We start from the raw sequence: 15,503 nt of genomic DNA, 5'->3' as shown, positions 1-15,503 counted from the left end.
CTTTTAAGGTCAAGTTAACTTGAGATGCTTGAGCACTCATCATCCATCTTTATAAAATGGATTCCACTACTTGTTTATCATGCTGTCACTATTAAATTTTATTATAAAACTTGACATTAAAATCAAAAGTGGTCACAACTATAAGTTGTCAAGTCCATCCCCATGTTTGCAAATAGATAAATAATTAAATACATACCAAAACATGTGTCCATGGGACCCTCAACTGTATTTTAATGAGTTAGTATGCTAGCTTTTCATCCATTTTTGATTTCACATCCTGAGAACAGCACAGAAGTGACCTTTTTAATTTGTTGGGATGAACTTTAAGGTTAGGTTGAGGTTTCACCGTTCCAGTGGAAGGTGGGACATTTGAGTTTCTTAGATGCTATACACAGATTTCAATCAATTACATAAAAACAAGATTTATGTTTGTCTAATCTTTGTACACATTATATCACCTTTTTATGATTTTGTTATCCGTTGTTGGGAAAAGCAAGCCATAATCTAAAGGTTGTAATGATGGCTGTTATATATTTCACCTGTGATAAGAAAGGTCTTTTTTTTTTGCTAAAGTGATAAGAAAGGTCTGAAAAACGCATTCACAGAAGAAACAAAAAATCGATAATATACATTGAGGAATATTAAACACACATTATACTTGTGCAATTAGACATTTAGACCCAAGTCCCCATTACATTATATATATGACTTCTCATTTAGATTTAAGAATCAGAAATGGAACATTATTAATATTTTAGAGAATGCAAGTCCTCTGATTTGAGTACCTATATATGAGTAAATGACAAATGTTACTTAGCGTTGCATTGATTATTTGTGTTCTAATGATGTGGCGATCATGCTCATAGCCTCGTAGAGATCATTGTGACCTAATATTTGATGTTTTAAAGTATGTTTGTGCTGGGTAATGGGTATAAGCAAAAGAATGTACAAAAATTTATTGGGGCTTTAAGAAGGTGCCGTTTGACTGAGCATATTGATACTCGCATTAACGGCTCTTGAACAACATACACGGACTGATTAATCAAGCCAAGTCTATAAAAACTAACTAGCATTCCGGCACGGCACGATGCGCCTGGCCTGTCACAATCTTATTGGTCATAGGGGCAATGTGCTAAATGAAAAGAGAGTCCAATGAATTTTATTGGTCAAACACCAATTCTATTCCTCCCCCACCTATATTATTACACAATTATTTTTTTAACAATGATTGTAATATTTGAAACCAAATAGAGATATAATAGAAAATGGGCATTGTTCACGGAACCATTCTCTTTAAAGTAGTTAGATAAGTCGAGACTGAGACCATACTCTGTGCTTCAGTGTTGCATAGAGAGAGAGAGAAACATAGACCAAGATATTCACTACCAGGGTATGCCCGTGCCTACGGCCCGCGAGACCTCGACGCACCGGCGCTATTCCGACAACTCCAGCACGAAACAACTCGTCATGCCTTCAGCACAAGGTGCGAGGCCATCCCAATTGCCCATTATCTATAAGTCCAATAGCATTAATTTGGCCAGCCAATTGACGCAATTATATAGTACCATGTAAAATTTGGAGGCCCAACAGTTGATAAGCCCAGCCACAATTATTGACTTTTGGCTGATCCTATAGTATTGATTGTATTTAACAAAATTGCACAAACCTTCCAAACACTTGGATCTGCCAAGTCATATTTTAGTGAGAATGATTACCTACTATTGGATGGGGTTTTTTGGGCCCCACACTTCCCTATTTTGTTAGATAGATTGGGTTCGATTACCCTGATTGCCAATTGTCCCGTTTAATTTCTTTTATGATTTGGGCCGGACCTAGACATTAACATTAGACATAGTCACATAGGTGAGTCCTGTTCAACTCTGGCTTGTTGACAAGCCCTAGTGAAAACATTATAACATGGCCTGGTAGGTGGATTGGGCTATATAATAGGGCTTGGGCTTGCTTGTTAGAAGGTAAAATGTTTAAAAGTATGAACATTTGACGGAGGGTTATTTTAAGTTGTGTCAAGTTTGTTATAAATGAGCCGCAATGTTTGATTGATCGTATTGCCTATACATTTCTACACTATATGATAGCCGGGTCTTTCGGAAGCCTCCTCAACTCTCGAGTAGGCAAATTGCAATTTATTTTTTGTTATTATTTAACCATTCCTCCTTTTCTTTTGTTATTATTTAACCATTCCTCCTTTTCTTTTGTTATTATTTAGCCATTCCTCCTTTATGTCTTGCAATCGAAATCAAACACTGGTGTTCTCTTACAATCGAAATCAAACACCAATTCCTCAATGTCCAACTCCACACCCTTTATGTCTTGCAACACACTCTTTATGTCTTGCAATCGAAATGAAACACTGGTGTTCTCTTGCAATCGAAATCAAACACCAATTCCTCGATTAATGTCTATATATATATTTTGAGAGGTATAAGGTTTTTTTGAAGCAGTATCAAGAGTGGGTTGCTGCGAATAAGGATAGATTGGAGGAAGAGTCATATAAGGTTAGAATTTTACTTTTTTTTTTTTTTATTATTATTATAAAAGTTTGATGTGTATTACTTACTATAAAACGTAAGGTATGATGACAAACAATAAGACAGTAGTAACACTATAATCTATGTTACTAGCAAATAATTAGTATGTGTTGCATGATTGCTCTTTTGCACCATTGGATACGTTCATAGTATTGACTTGAGAGTCATCAGTCATGGTCTCTTATCATTATTGTCGTGAGAATAACAAGAGGATCAAAATCAAACAAGAGGATGAAGAACCAAATGCCAAAAAACAATGTGTAGAAATTCAGGTAACATACTCATTTCCTAATACTTGGAAATAAAATATTGAAATAATAACTAATTATGAGATTTAAAATTATTCTTACTACAGGATTGATTGAATTCATAAGGTTTCTCATCAATAGAATCATGACATAAACGAAGGAGTGCGAGACGACATACGAAAATACACTCAAGTTATATGTTGAAGTTGCTTTACTTATATATTTTTGCTATTTAAAGGGATATTATACATACATTAAACTCATTATTTGCTCATTGTCTTCCACTTAATTGAAAGTTCTTTGTGACCTCATTATACAGGATGTTAACTACTGTGTACCAATATGTTAAGAACATTGTTACATTATACAGGAGGGTTTCAAAAAAATAAGTATTAAGACTGCTTTTCTTCGTAGTCTGTATAGGTTTCAGGAGATTTAGCGTGTGCATATGTATATATGTTTTGTATAGGTGTGCCACGTAACCTGCACATTGTTTGGGATCATGGAATATCATTTGATGATTTGAGAAAAATGTTAGTGGGAAAATTGAGTTAGGTGAAATTGTTAAATCTTTATGTAGAAAAATGGATTATGAGGGTTTGTTGAAGTTTATAACTGCAAAAAGGAAAGATGGGTTGACGTTAAGGAGTGAGATTGGTTCCGCGGTTGGGGAAGCAGTGGATTTGCCGAGATTGGTTTTGGATGTTGTGGAGGAGTATATTGATAAGAAGGATGTTATTAAAGTTGGGCTTTCGGATAGAAGGTGGGCGTGTGGGGCGGTTATTTCAGCTTTGTTTCCTAATGAGGAGAAGACAATGCCTATTGCTGGGAAGATAACAGAGAGAGCTTTTAGTGTTGCGGAGAAGTGGAAGGTAAAGATTGAGAGTGAGGAAGGTAGTGGTGGAGTTGGGCATGTTGAGGCTGCAACTTTTTTGCAGGTGGTGGTTGAGTTCAAAATTGTTTCTAAGTTTGATCCGGAATTTTTGAGAAAGTTGGTAATGGAGAATCCTTCGAGAAGGGATATGCCTAAACTCGCTTCTGCTTTGGGGCTTGGGGAGAAAATGGGAGGTATGTATTGTCGATTCTTTTATGCAGAGATCTTATTTAGTTATAATTCTATTATGGTGTAATTTGGTATTTTGTTTTTGGCAGATATTTGCACGATTTAAACAATGAAAACTTCACATTTCGTTATCTATAGGACAGGAAACCTAATCAGTTTGGTACTCTTTTTTTTTGGTAGTATTTACAATGTGCTTTTGAGTTGGACTGATGGAAACTTCCTTTTAATCTGGCTATCTGTTTTAGGTCATTAAATTTCATTTTGCAACTGTAAGATATCCCTTTAGCCTGAGCGCTTACCTTTAGAGAAATTGGGTGGCATGGTATATGACGTCGTGTGATCTACACACATTAGCATTTTTGACTTCCTTAACTACTATAACAAAATTATGACATACGCTTGGCTAGGACATGCAGCGATAGGGAAACTGTTTGCGGATTGCGAGTATCGACTATTTCTAAAGGATGGCCAAAATAATCACAGGGAAAATTTGTGGGTTGGTCCAGTGGTACTGCTGCAGGTTTGCTTATTTAAACATCTTACAAAATTTATAAATGTTCATACAAATATGCTTGACGTCTGTATTCTGCTAGATTTTGACAAACACTAAAAGCCAAGTCCTGAGGAGTTCTTCTTCAGCTTAATTCAGAAGTTGTAATTTCACACTTACAACACCTCTAGGGGTGGGCATGCATTCATGACTGCCTATCATAGCCCCATTACTGGTCTGGAGAATTGAACGCATCACCTTGTAGGACCTACATGCTACTGCTCTTATACTATGTCACTTTACTTCAGTGGCTGGGTTGGTAATCTCCCTTCCCTGCCATCAATTGCGACAGAGAAGAAACACACTTCTCTGAACACATTATTTAAGTTGGTGGCATCACATCTCGGAATATTTGTTGGGAAGGAATTTTAAAGGTTGGGAGATTGAGGAGTTGTATAAAGTATAAACAAGTTGAACTCATTAACATAAAATTTCTCATGGGAGAGGTGGTAGGAGTGTTTGGAAGCGGAATCATATTAATTTCATTCTCTTACGTCTATATATGCATAGTTAGGTTGCCACTCTTTTTTATCGTTGTTTGCTAGATCCTGGTGAAGCTCATTAATATAGACTAGAAATTGATATGTATTGCTTCTGTTGTTTGTAGAATTCTAGCGGGCAACTTCCGTGTATAAAACATTAAATTTGACAAGTTCTTAATAAGAAGGCGTTTTGTCATTGTAACCATTGTTTGATGTATTAGGCTGCTAGGTAGAGGATAAAGATGTCAACCATTCAATATTTATTTATTTCTTTCTTTGTTTACTATTATTGTTATTATTATTAGTTTTTATATATTGTTGTATCTTGCAGATTGAAGGACCAAAGTCTCCTAAACAAATGCTTGCAATCCTTCAGAAGGTAGTAGAAGAGAGCGCTCCAGTTCTGGTCACAGCTAGGCTTGATGCAGAAGAAAGGAGGAACAACTCAAGACTGAGGGAGGAACATGACGCTACCTACAGGGCAGTCCTTGAAGCTGATCAAGTATGCTACTCAAGGATTTTGAACAATTATTTGAAGCCATCTGCCTCTATGTCATGAAGTTTAGACCAAACAGAGTATGTATGAATTATGATGCATCTGTTGACTTGAAAATGTGTCTTTTATTTATTTTTCTGATCAACATCTATTAGCATTAACATGCGGAAACACTAATATAAATTTATCTGAATTGAACAGGCAAGAACGTACGCAAAGGCCATGAAAGCAACACTCTTCTTTTCGAGTGCAACCCACAATATAAACGTCAATAAGATTTTCAAGTTCATCACAACAAAGCTCTTTAACTTGCCATGGATTGTAGAATGAAATTTGACGATTGGAGAACCTATCATTGATTTCTAAGCGTCTTAAAGGCTTAGAAGTCATGTACATACCAAAGTTACAGAAAATCTTACTTGAAATTAGTGGATTCTTTTTATTAATTAATCTAGTTTAAATTTTGATAGAGAAGAGAGATTGTAAAAAGCCTCTAAAGCATCATGGATAGACTTTTCTAACATGGCGTTCATGAAGGCATACAGTTTGGAGAAAAGTGTTGTAAGTGGTTCCGACTTTTCAGCATGAAAAAATGCGTGTTGTTATTTTCTCTAGTGACACTTCAGGTCAATAGTCCCATGGAAAAGAAGCTTTAGTCCGAATCAAATCTCAATCCTCCAACCCAAACATATACCATGGGACAGGGTAGCGTATATAATAATTGCTCACTTGAAGATAGGTGACCTGGTCTTACAGAGCATATGCATACATCATATATATACGTGAAGCTATTAAGCATCAACTTAGAATGATCAGTGAGCAGAATTTTCTTAAAATACCACATGTGCACCAGTTACTTTCGATAAACTGGTGCGAAGCACGGTTTGCATACTAGTAATTACATATAGGCGGCAACCCAGGGTCGGCCCTGAGCATAGGCGAGATGATGGGCCCCCCAAATTTGGTTTAACATTAGGGCTCCCAATTCTCAAAGCAATACTACACTATCTTTTGTTTCATCCCCATATTAAGGCCCCGAGTTAAGCCTTAAGCCCAAATAAAAGCAAACTTTGGCCCAAAAATAGAAAACTCGTGAATTAAATATTTAAATGTTTAAAACCAACGAAGCAAACAAGCTAAATCAGTACTTCAACAAATAAACTGCGGAAAGTTGATGTTCCAAAAAAGAAACAAATAAAGTGGCGATTGTTCTCTCGTCTCCTTTTCTTCAATTCTCCAACTCTTTTTTTTTCCCTCGCTTCCAACATAAAAATCAATGTTATTTTCTCTAAAAGCTTATTTCTTTTTTGGAAAATTATCTATGGGTGGAACTTTCAAATTTCTATGACAAAAAACTAGGTGGTCTAACTTTTAGGACCAGTCAAATGGTGATCTATAATTTTTGTTACCAAAAACCATACTAACTAAGGGGAGCCGGGTAAGACTAACTCAAGGAACGTAAATTATTTATTTTTTTCAATTTTATTTTATTTTTATTTTCAGTAACATCTAACAACCTTACCCTTTTTCAAATCTAAGAATCCAGAAAGTGATTCACTTAAATATTCTCACCTCGATGTCCATTTTCTTCGTTCTCTCTTAGTCAATCCTATTCTTCATTTCACCATTCTCTTTTTATCCTCTTCATCTTATCAAACCAATAAACACTCTACTTAAAGATATTTCCTCTAATTAAAATGGTACTTTAAAATTTATACATAAACTCTAAAGTTTCTTTTTTGATTTTGAAGTTGTTGAACATATTTACTTATATCAATTATTGATGTAAAAATGAAGAGGCTTAATGGCAGAAAAGACATAGAAGAGAAGTGAGAGAATCATGCAATGTTTTAAATTTTGAAAAAAGAGTATTTTTGATAAATAAATAAAAAATAAAATAATAAAACGCTGCATTGCGTTAATATAACTGAACCACTTAATTGGTTAGTATGCCATTTGACTGGTCCTAAAAGTTAGACCACCTTGTTTTCGGTCATAGAAATTCGAAAATTCAACTTATAGGTAATTTTTCGTTTCTTATTTGAGACTCAACATCACTCCTTAGTAAGTAAACATTGTTTTTGCTTTTTGTTCCTGGTAAGGCCAGCCCCCACAGTAAGAACTCGCCTAATCCCCCCAAAAACTCAAGGCCGCCCCTGTGGCAACCAAAAGCATTCTCTACGAGAAAAAAAATGTTACATTTATTAAATGTCAATAGTGATCAATAGTAACTTCCTATTGTTTATTGTATACTATAATTATATATTTATGTGTCATCAGTGAATGAGAAATCGATCTTGAGTTTGATACTATTCTATTTTTAGTTTCATACTTTTTTATATCACAAACAATATATTTTGTTAACTATTTTAACATACTACAGTTTTCTTGTGCGTGACCAAAATCACTCTTTAACTATCATTCTTTCTGCGCAACATGATGTTTAGCTCATAGGTAATTTTTCGACCAAATTATCACTGAATATACTACAAAAACGAAGTGATCAATGCATAGAAAGCTAGCTCCAAATTTGAATCAAAGACAACAAATCACACTTAATTTGTTAGGAATGAGATCAAAGAATAAAAATGAACCAGAGTTTTCAATTGAAATTCAAATCTGAAGCTCAGCTAGCTCAATCGAAAATGCTAGCCAGAGATGAGTGAGTGAGAGGTTCTAAATTTATTTCCAATGTGAAGAGACCGTGAGAGATAGACGAATTTTTTGTTTTAAAATTTCTTAATGGGCGGTGATTGCGAGCACTCTAAAATTAGCTAACCTAGCACTAATTGTTGGGGTTAATACCGATACCAATCGATCCCTACTACACAGATAACTTGTATTAGGACCAACAACAATCACCAGACAACAATCTAAATATCAACTACAATCTAGCTAACATGCCCAACTCTCTAAACAACTATTAACAATAGATAATAATGTAAGAAGAAGAACAAGCATACCACAACACAAAGATATATCGTGGTTCAGCCAATGGTGCCTACTTCCACAAGAGCTAATCCTTTTATAAAGTGGGAAGGAAGATTACAATTACTCCTTTCAGTCTCTCACCTTACTAGATTACTCATCTCTCTTTACAGACTTGTCTCTCTGTAAATGTTATCTCTTAATCTTGATTGCTTTCAAGATTGGGTTTTCTCTCTCTTGTGTTACCTTGGTTCGTGTTGGTTCTGTCTTAGGTTTTGCCCAAACCTAATATTGCAAACTCACAGTTTCGCAAAAATAGAAATTCTGACGAAAATAGGCATGAAGCGGGCGCTTCTCGGCAAAAGGCAAATGTCGGCCTTGGCATTCCTCAAAAATCTTGTAAGTTGTTCACAGCATGGGTGTGGGTCGTGCCTTGGGCAAGACCAAACTGAGCGCGTGCGCGCTCAACCTTCTTCATGCAAACTAAACTTCTTTTTTTCTCCTTATGTGAGGGATAACTCCAACAATCTCCCCCTCCTGAACAGTGAAGGGGGATACCTCCATGTAATTTCTAAATCAACAGGAGGAGTGTGCTACCATTCCGGCGGTAGCACAACAATCATCAAACTGACCTTTCAGTAAGACTTTGGTCATCATATCCGACCTGTTCTTGTCGGTATGGATCTTCTCAATACACAAATGCTTGTCTTCGAGTACTTCTCTAATCCAATGATAACACACATGTATGTGCTTGGATATAGAATGAAAACTCAGATTCTTGCTCAAATGGATGGCGCTCTGATTATCATATATAACTATAAACTGTTTCAGCTTTAGCCCTAGTTCATCGAAGAGCCTCTTCATCCATAACACCTCTTTGCAACACTTAGTGGCTGCAATATACTCGACTTCTGTAGTGGAGAGGGCAACACACTTTTGCAACTTAGATTGTCAAGAAACTACTCCCCCTGCAAAAGTAACCAGATAACCAGAGGTGGACTTCATCGAGTCAACATCACCTGCTATGTCTGCATCAGTGTAGTCTGCAAGTAAGGGCTTACTTCTACTAAAACACAAACACGATTTGGAAGTGCCCTTGAGATATCTTAATATCCACTTAACACCTTCCCAATGCTCTTTTCCCGGATTTGATAGAAATCGTCTTACAACACTAATGGCGAAATCAATATCCGGTCTTGTACACACCATTGCATACATTAAATTGCCCACTGCGGATGCATAATGAATCTTTTCCATCTGACTCTGCTCATGCTCACCTTTTGGTCATATCTCTTTGGTCATACAGAACTGGCCACCAAGCGGACAACTGACTGGCTTCGCTTGATCCATATTGAATCTCTTCAACACATTCTCAATGTAGCTTTCTTGAGGAAGCCACAACTTCCCACTCTTTCTGTCACGAGTGATCCACATCCCAAGTATCTACTTTGCTTGACCAAAATCCTTCATCTCAAAGGACTTACTCAAGTCTTTCTTCAGGTTGAATATTTTGTTGATGTTTGGGCCAACTATCAACATATCATCCACATACAACAAGAGCACTATGAAATTCCCGTCTGAAAATTTCTGAACAAATACACAATGATCGGAAGCAGACTTCTTGTATCCTTGCTTCGCCATAAAGGAATCAAACTTTATGTACCAATGTCTCGGTGCCTGCTTCAACCTATACAAGCTCTTTATCAGCTTGCATACTAGGTTCTTATTGCCTTTGACCTCAAACCCCTCTGGCTGGTCCATGTAGACATCTTCTTCAAGGTCTCCATAAAGAAAAGTTGTCTTAACATCTAGCTGCTTAACCTCCAGGTTCATACTTGCGGTCATACCTAATACCACCCAGATAGAAGTCATCTTCACTACAGGAGAGAAAATTTCATCAAAGTCAATCCCTTTCCTTTGACTGAATCCCTTCACAACAAGGCGAGCTTTGTGCCTTAGGTGTGGATTATTCTTCTCTTGCTTGACTTTGTAGATCCACTTATTCTTGAGAATTTTTCTTCCTTCCAGTTTCTCAACTAACTTATAAGTGTGATTCTTATACAAAAAATCCATCTCATCATGTATGGCCTTCAACCACTTTTCTTTGTCTGTACCTTCAAAAGCCTTTTGATAGTACATATGTTCTCCACCATCCGATAGTAGAACATATGTATATGCTGGATACCTGGTTGAAGCTTGTCTCTCTCTGTCTGACCTCCTTGCCCCATCTGCTGGTGCCTCAGGAGGATGCACTTCTGCATGCTCTGGTGGTGGTTCATGCACTTCATCTGCATCTTTTATATCAATAGGTTCTATCCCATCATGAGCAATATAATTCTCATAATGAGCTTCAAGCCCATGGTTCTCTGCATTCTCAATGCCTTCTGCACGTTCCACAGTAGGAACTTCTGGTTCTGAATCAACAAGATCATTAGTGAAAGCTTGTAGATTCTCACCCTCCTCGAAATTTGTTATGGTTTGGTCTTCCAAGAACACAACATCTCGACTTTGGATTACCTTCTTATTAATCGGATCATAGAGTTTGTAGCCAAACTTCTCATCCCCATAACCCAGAAAAATGCACTGCTTGACTTTGTTATCAAGCTTGGATCTCTCATTCTTTGGAATATGCACAAATGCCCTGCACCCAAATACCCTCAAGTATCCATAATCAACATCTTTGCCTGACCATACTCTCTCTAGATAATCACTATTCAGAGGCTTCGACGGCGATAGGTTGATCACATGTACGACTGTGCGCATTGCTTCTACCTAGTAGCTTCTAGGTAGCTTAGAGTGAGACAGCATGCATCTCATCCTCTCTACAATGGTACGATTCATCCTTTCGGCTATACCATTTTGCTGCAGAGTTTTGGGAACTGTCTGCTCCTAACGAATCCCATAACTCTGGCAATACTCTTCAAACGACCCAATGTACTCACCCCTATTATCTGAGCGAATATACTTCAAAAGCATCCCTGTCTCTCTTTCCACCATGCTATAGAATTTCTCAAACACACCAAGTGCTTCATCCTTGGTTTTCAAACTATATGCCCATACCTTTCTCGATGCATCATAAATGAAGGTCACGAAGTATAAAGCTCCCCCGTGGGACTTTACTTTTATAGGACCACATAAATATGTGTGCACTAGTTCAAGGACGTTGTCCTTTCTGTGAGACGGGAATCTTTGGAAAGACACCCTATGTTGCTTTCCTACCAAACAATGAGTACATCTATTTAAATGTGTACCTTTGATGTCTGGCAATGCCTTTTTCTTGGCAAGAGCTTCCATCCCTTTTTAGCCCATATGACACAGTCTCTTGTGCCACAGTTCGGAGGAAACTTCTTCTTCTGCCACATTTACTTTTGCTTTTCACAAACTAGCCTGTGTTTTATAAAGAGAGCAAGTTTTCTTCCCTTTGGCTGCTACAATGGAACCTCTGCTAAGTTTCCATACCCCGTTACCAAACGAGTTTACAAATCCATCATCATCTAACTTCCCAGCGGAAATTATGCTTAGCCGAATGTCAGGGACATGTCTTACATCCTTGAGTGTCAAGGTGTATCCGACATTGGTTTCTATATGAATATCCCCAATGCCTGCAATTTTCGAGATTTCATTGTTTCCTATCTTCACCTAACCAAAATCACCCGATTTGTAGGTAGTGAAGAAACTCTCGTGGGGTGTAACGTGGTAAGAAGCACCTGTATCTACCACCCACTTTGTACCTGATAAATGATAAAATGAAATAGTCTACCTACGAAATGAACGATGAACTCAAAACGTAAGTAAACTAAAACTAATCTTAGAGTCTATATTTATCAAAGTTTCCTACTCTCAAGTCTATCGAAATAGAGTGGAGTAACAAATTCGTTCCACTCCTAGTGCTCTAGCATGGAATTGTTTTCTAATCTAATTAATCAGTCTTAAGTTAATGAGAGCTTTACGAAGGTGATATACTACGATACTTACTGAATTTGATTACTTGAATTTAACTACGAATGCTATGGAAATATGATTGTGCTTGAATCTAGATAAAGGATTAGAGGGGAATTGAATCCACCTCGAATCCAACTTATAGCCTAACATAGATTCTTGTATCTCGATTTTTACGTTCTTACGGCAAGAAATTCGAGTTCTAATCCCTAGTGTTCATGACATTTCTACCGAGTACTAACTAGCATGTGAGGTCGCCCACCCATTCTCATGGGCGAATCCGACCTTCTAGATTGGAATAGATTCTACAATGTTTCTACACTTATACCACTAAGTTTTCATCAAGGCTTCATCAACCCTCTAATGGAGGTTTTAGCCTTGAATCATTCAAACCATCATTTCCATATGAATTAAAACTACACATATTATTAAAATTCAAATTTACTAAATTAACTAAACAATGGTTTCTAATTTAAACTAAGAGATGGTAATCAACAATAATTAAAACTAGATCTAATAAATTGAAATAACACAATTCGAAATTGAGAAAACAACTATTTTATTTATCTAATCAATCAAGAACAATGATTCAAAGACTTAATCTAAAACAAGAATTGAAAATGGAACTAAAGCTTAATTTAATTAATGAAAACAGATCTAGAATTATCTATATTATTTTAGGTCTAACTAGCTACCATTAACAAAGAGCTAAACTTTGGTTTTTATACTTTCAGATCCAAAAATCGTGCATGGGCTTGGAGCCATGTTTTGGGCCAGAGAATCAGGCCCAAAACCCAATTCTTTCAGTCCAAAAAGACCTCTTCAGCTGCAGTTTGCTTCCACAGACTTTTAGTCCACTTCTGCTCCTCTGATTGGGTCAAGGATTAGACCATTGGAAAGCTCTTTCCGAGCCGGTCGTTTTGACATAAGGTAGGCCTAATTCCGAGGTCTGAGTCCAAAGATACGACTTTTTCGAAGTTCTGGCGACTTGTGTCTTTGTTTCAAACCGTGTCGACTTTTCAGCTTTTGACCGGGCTTTAGGAAGGCTTTATCTTCTTGAATCTTGGCCTTTAATCACGGAACTCCTTAGTAACCGACCTTTTCTCCTTTATCTCACTAAAGTGGCACATTTCTGCACATAATGGACTTTGAAGCCTGAAATACATAAAAACACGTAATCAGTGTTAACTCTTAATTATTACTCACATAATTGGTCCAAAAGTATGACCGTTAAAGGGTTAAAACTACAGTTTTGGGCTCTTATCAAACCACCCCCAAACAGCATTTTGCTTGTCCTCAAGTAAAGATGAGAAATTAAAATAAGTGACAAAAAATGGAGTTCTATCTACTCTCGTTTCGCTGAGTGCGATTGCATTGACCCTATGCAACAAGGCCTTAAACCACTAGGAATTCCCTAGTGGACGAGTTATAGCCTCGTGAGAGTTTTCCAGTGAAGGTACTCACAAACTTCAACTATACTACAACGACTAAGAAATAAAACTATTGTTTTCCTCATTCATGTCCCAACTATCTATACATCTCACTAGCAATTGAATAAGAATAACCAAGTCAAAAACCTAAACTAATATATGCATAATAATCAATCATCTATGATACAAATATATATACTATGAGTAATACTATGAAATGCCTAGCAGGTTCGTTTAAAAAACTTCGAATAAGCGCCCTTAAGTAGGTCCTCACATAAATGTCAAGACAAAACCACTCGATTTTTCCACTCAAGTTTTATTTGCTCCCAATTAATGTCGGTGGGGGCACACTTTACCTTACAATCTCAATGACAACAACAAGGCCGGGCTCGGTCGATCAAACACATCCGCCACTTACTATCACACTAATCTATTCCTAATTGAGCTAGAGGTCTTTATTAGGTGTTATGGGATTAGGAGATGGGTTTAGAAGGAAGGAAATGGATATTCAAAAGGACAAGTCTGAGATAATAGAGTCTTCATATTATGTAACTTAGAGAAAACCTTATTATTTTCTTTTGCTTCTATACTTTGTTTCCATCCTTAGCCATATTTTTCTTTTTCTTTTCTTTGGCTTTTGACTCCCTTTTATTGGAGTTTTTATTTATTTCTATATTATTTTTTTTCTTTTCCTTGGATGGAAACTTCTTTTCTTTTTCTGAAGCAACTAACTAATTTTTGTTTACACAGGTTTTTCTTTTCTTCTTTCTTCACTCATTCTATTCTCAGACTTATTCTAAATTGGGTAGGTTGATTGATTGATTTATTTATTATTATTATTTATTTATTTTGTTTTTGTTTTTGTAACAGGGTAAAGGAATTGTGGTTTATGGAAGGCTAACGAAAGGCTCAGAGGGGCGACTAGCGGAAAATAATTCATAGGTTTGAATTTCTGGCTATATCGATCCAAAAAGGGCCTAGATTCTCGCTTAGGATATGGCATAGTGATCAAGCAAGTGGACGTATGATATCTCTATCCAGATTTTACTTCTCCCTTGTGTCATTTCTCAATTGTTTCGCTCATATAAGGCTTTAGGCTATATTCTCACAGGATTTGTAGAATAAGTACTCTAGCCTAGATTTTAGAAACTTACTGCTAACAATCATAGATACTCATGTAATATATTTATAGATAGATGCAAAGATTATTACCTATATATTAACCTAAGTTTCTAACAATTATTCTGATGCAAAAGCTACGTGAGACTTCTAGATTGTTAAGAGCATGAAGAAAGAAAACAATACCAATATTCCTAAGTGTATAACATAACTTATTTATTTATATTTTTGATTTTTTTTTTAAAATTTTTAACTAGAAAACAAATGCATATTATACATATCTATATCCTAACAGATGCCTCAATTACACGTGTTTCTATGCCCCCCCCCAAACAAGAATCATGCTTTGTCCTCAAAGTATTGTAAATAAAGAGGGTAGGAAAAATACCATTGAAACGTGTGAAATTCAGGAACATCTGCAAAACAAAGTTAGAACGTACTATTATAGGAAATAAACTGACGCAACTCTATACGAGTTCCACCCATTATGGGGTTAACAAAAATGAAATTGCTTGGGACATAAGCAGACACTAAAAAACTAAAAACTTACCTTATCTCCCGCTTAAGCATCCTCCTCATCATTAAAGATATGAGGTTCCTTCAAGATCCCCGCCATCCATTATAACTTGCCAAGCTTACCGCCATTTATCATCTACTAATGCTAACCTGTTAAGTGTTATTATGTCTGATGGGATGTAC

General features: G+C 36.5%; 1 long non-coding RNA gene across 1 annotated transcript; it reads left to right on the top strand.

The window, feature by feature from the left end:
• Nucleotides 1-3,732: 3,732 nt before the first annotated feature.
• On the top strand, nucleotides 3,733-5,778 carry LOC147480029 (uncharacterized). Its single transcript, XR_015207044.1, has 3 exons — nucleotides 3,733-3,865; nucleotides 5,224-5,468; nucleotides 5,590-5,778. It is a non-coding gene; the product is annotated as an uncharacterized LOC147480029 (long non-coding RNA).
• Nucleotides 5,779-15,503: the final 9,725 nt, after the last annotated feature.

Source organism: Coptis chinensis, chromosome 8, assembly GCF_015680905.1.
Source record: "Coptis chinensis isolate HL-2020 chromosome 8, ASM1568090v1, whole genome shotgun sequence".
Lineage (NCBI taxonomy): Eukaryota > Viridiplantae > Streptophyta > Magnoliopsida > Ranunculales > Ranunculaceae > Coptis > Coptis chinensis.
The sequence above is the reverse complement of the archived record's forward strand: the minus strand, read 5'-3'. Positions and strand labels throughout refer to the sequence as shown.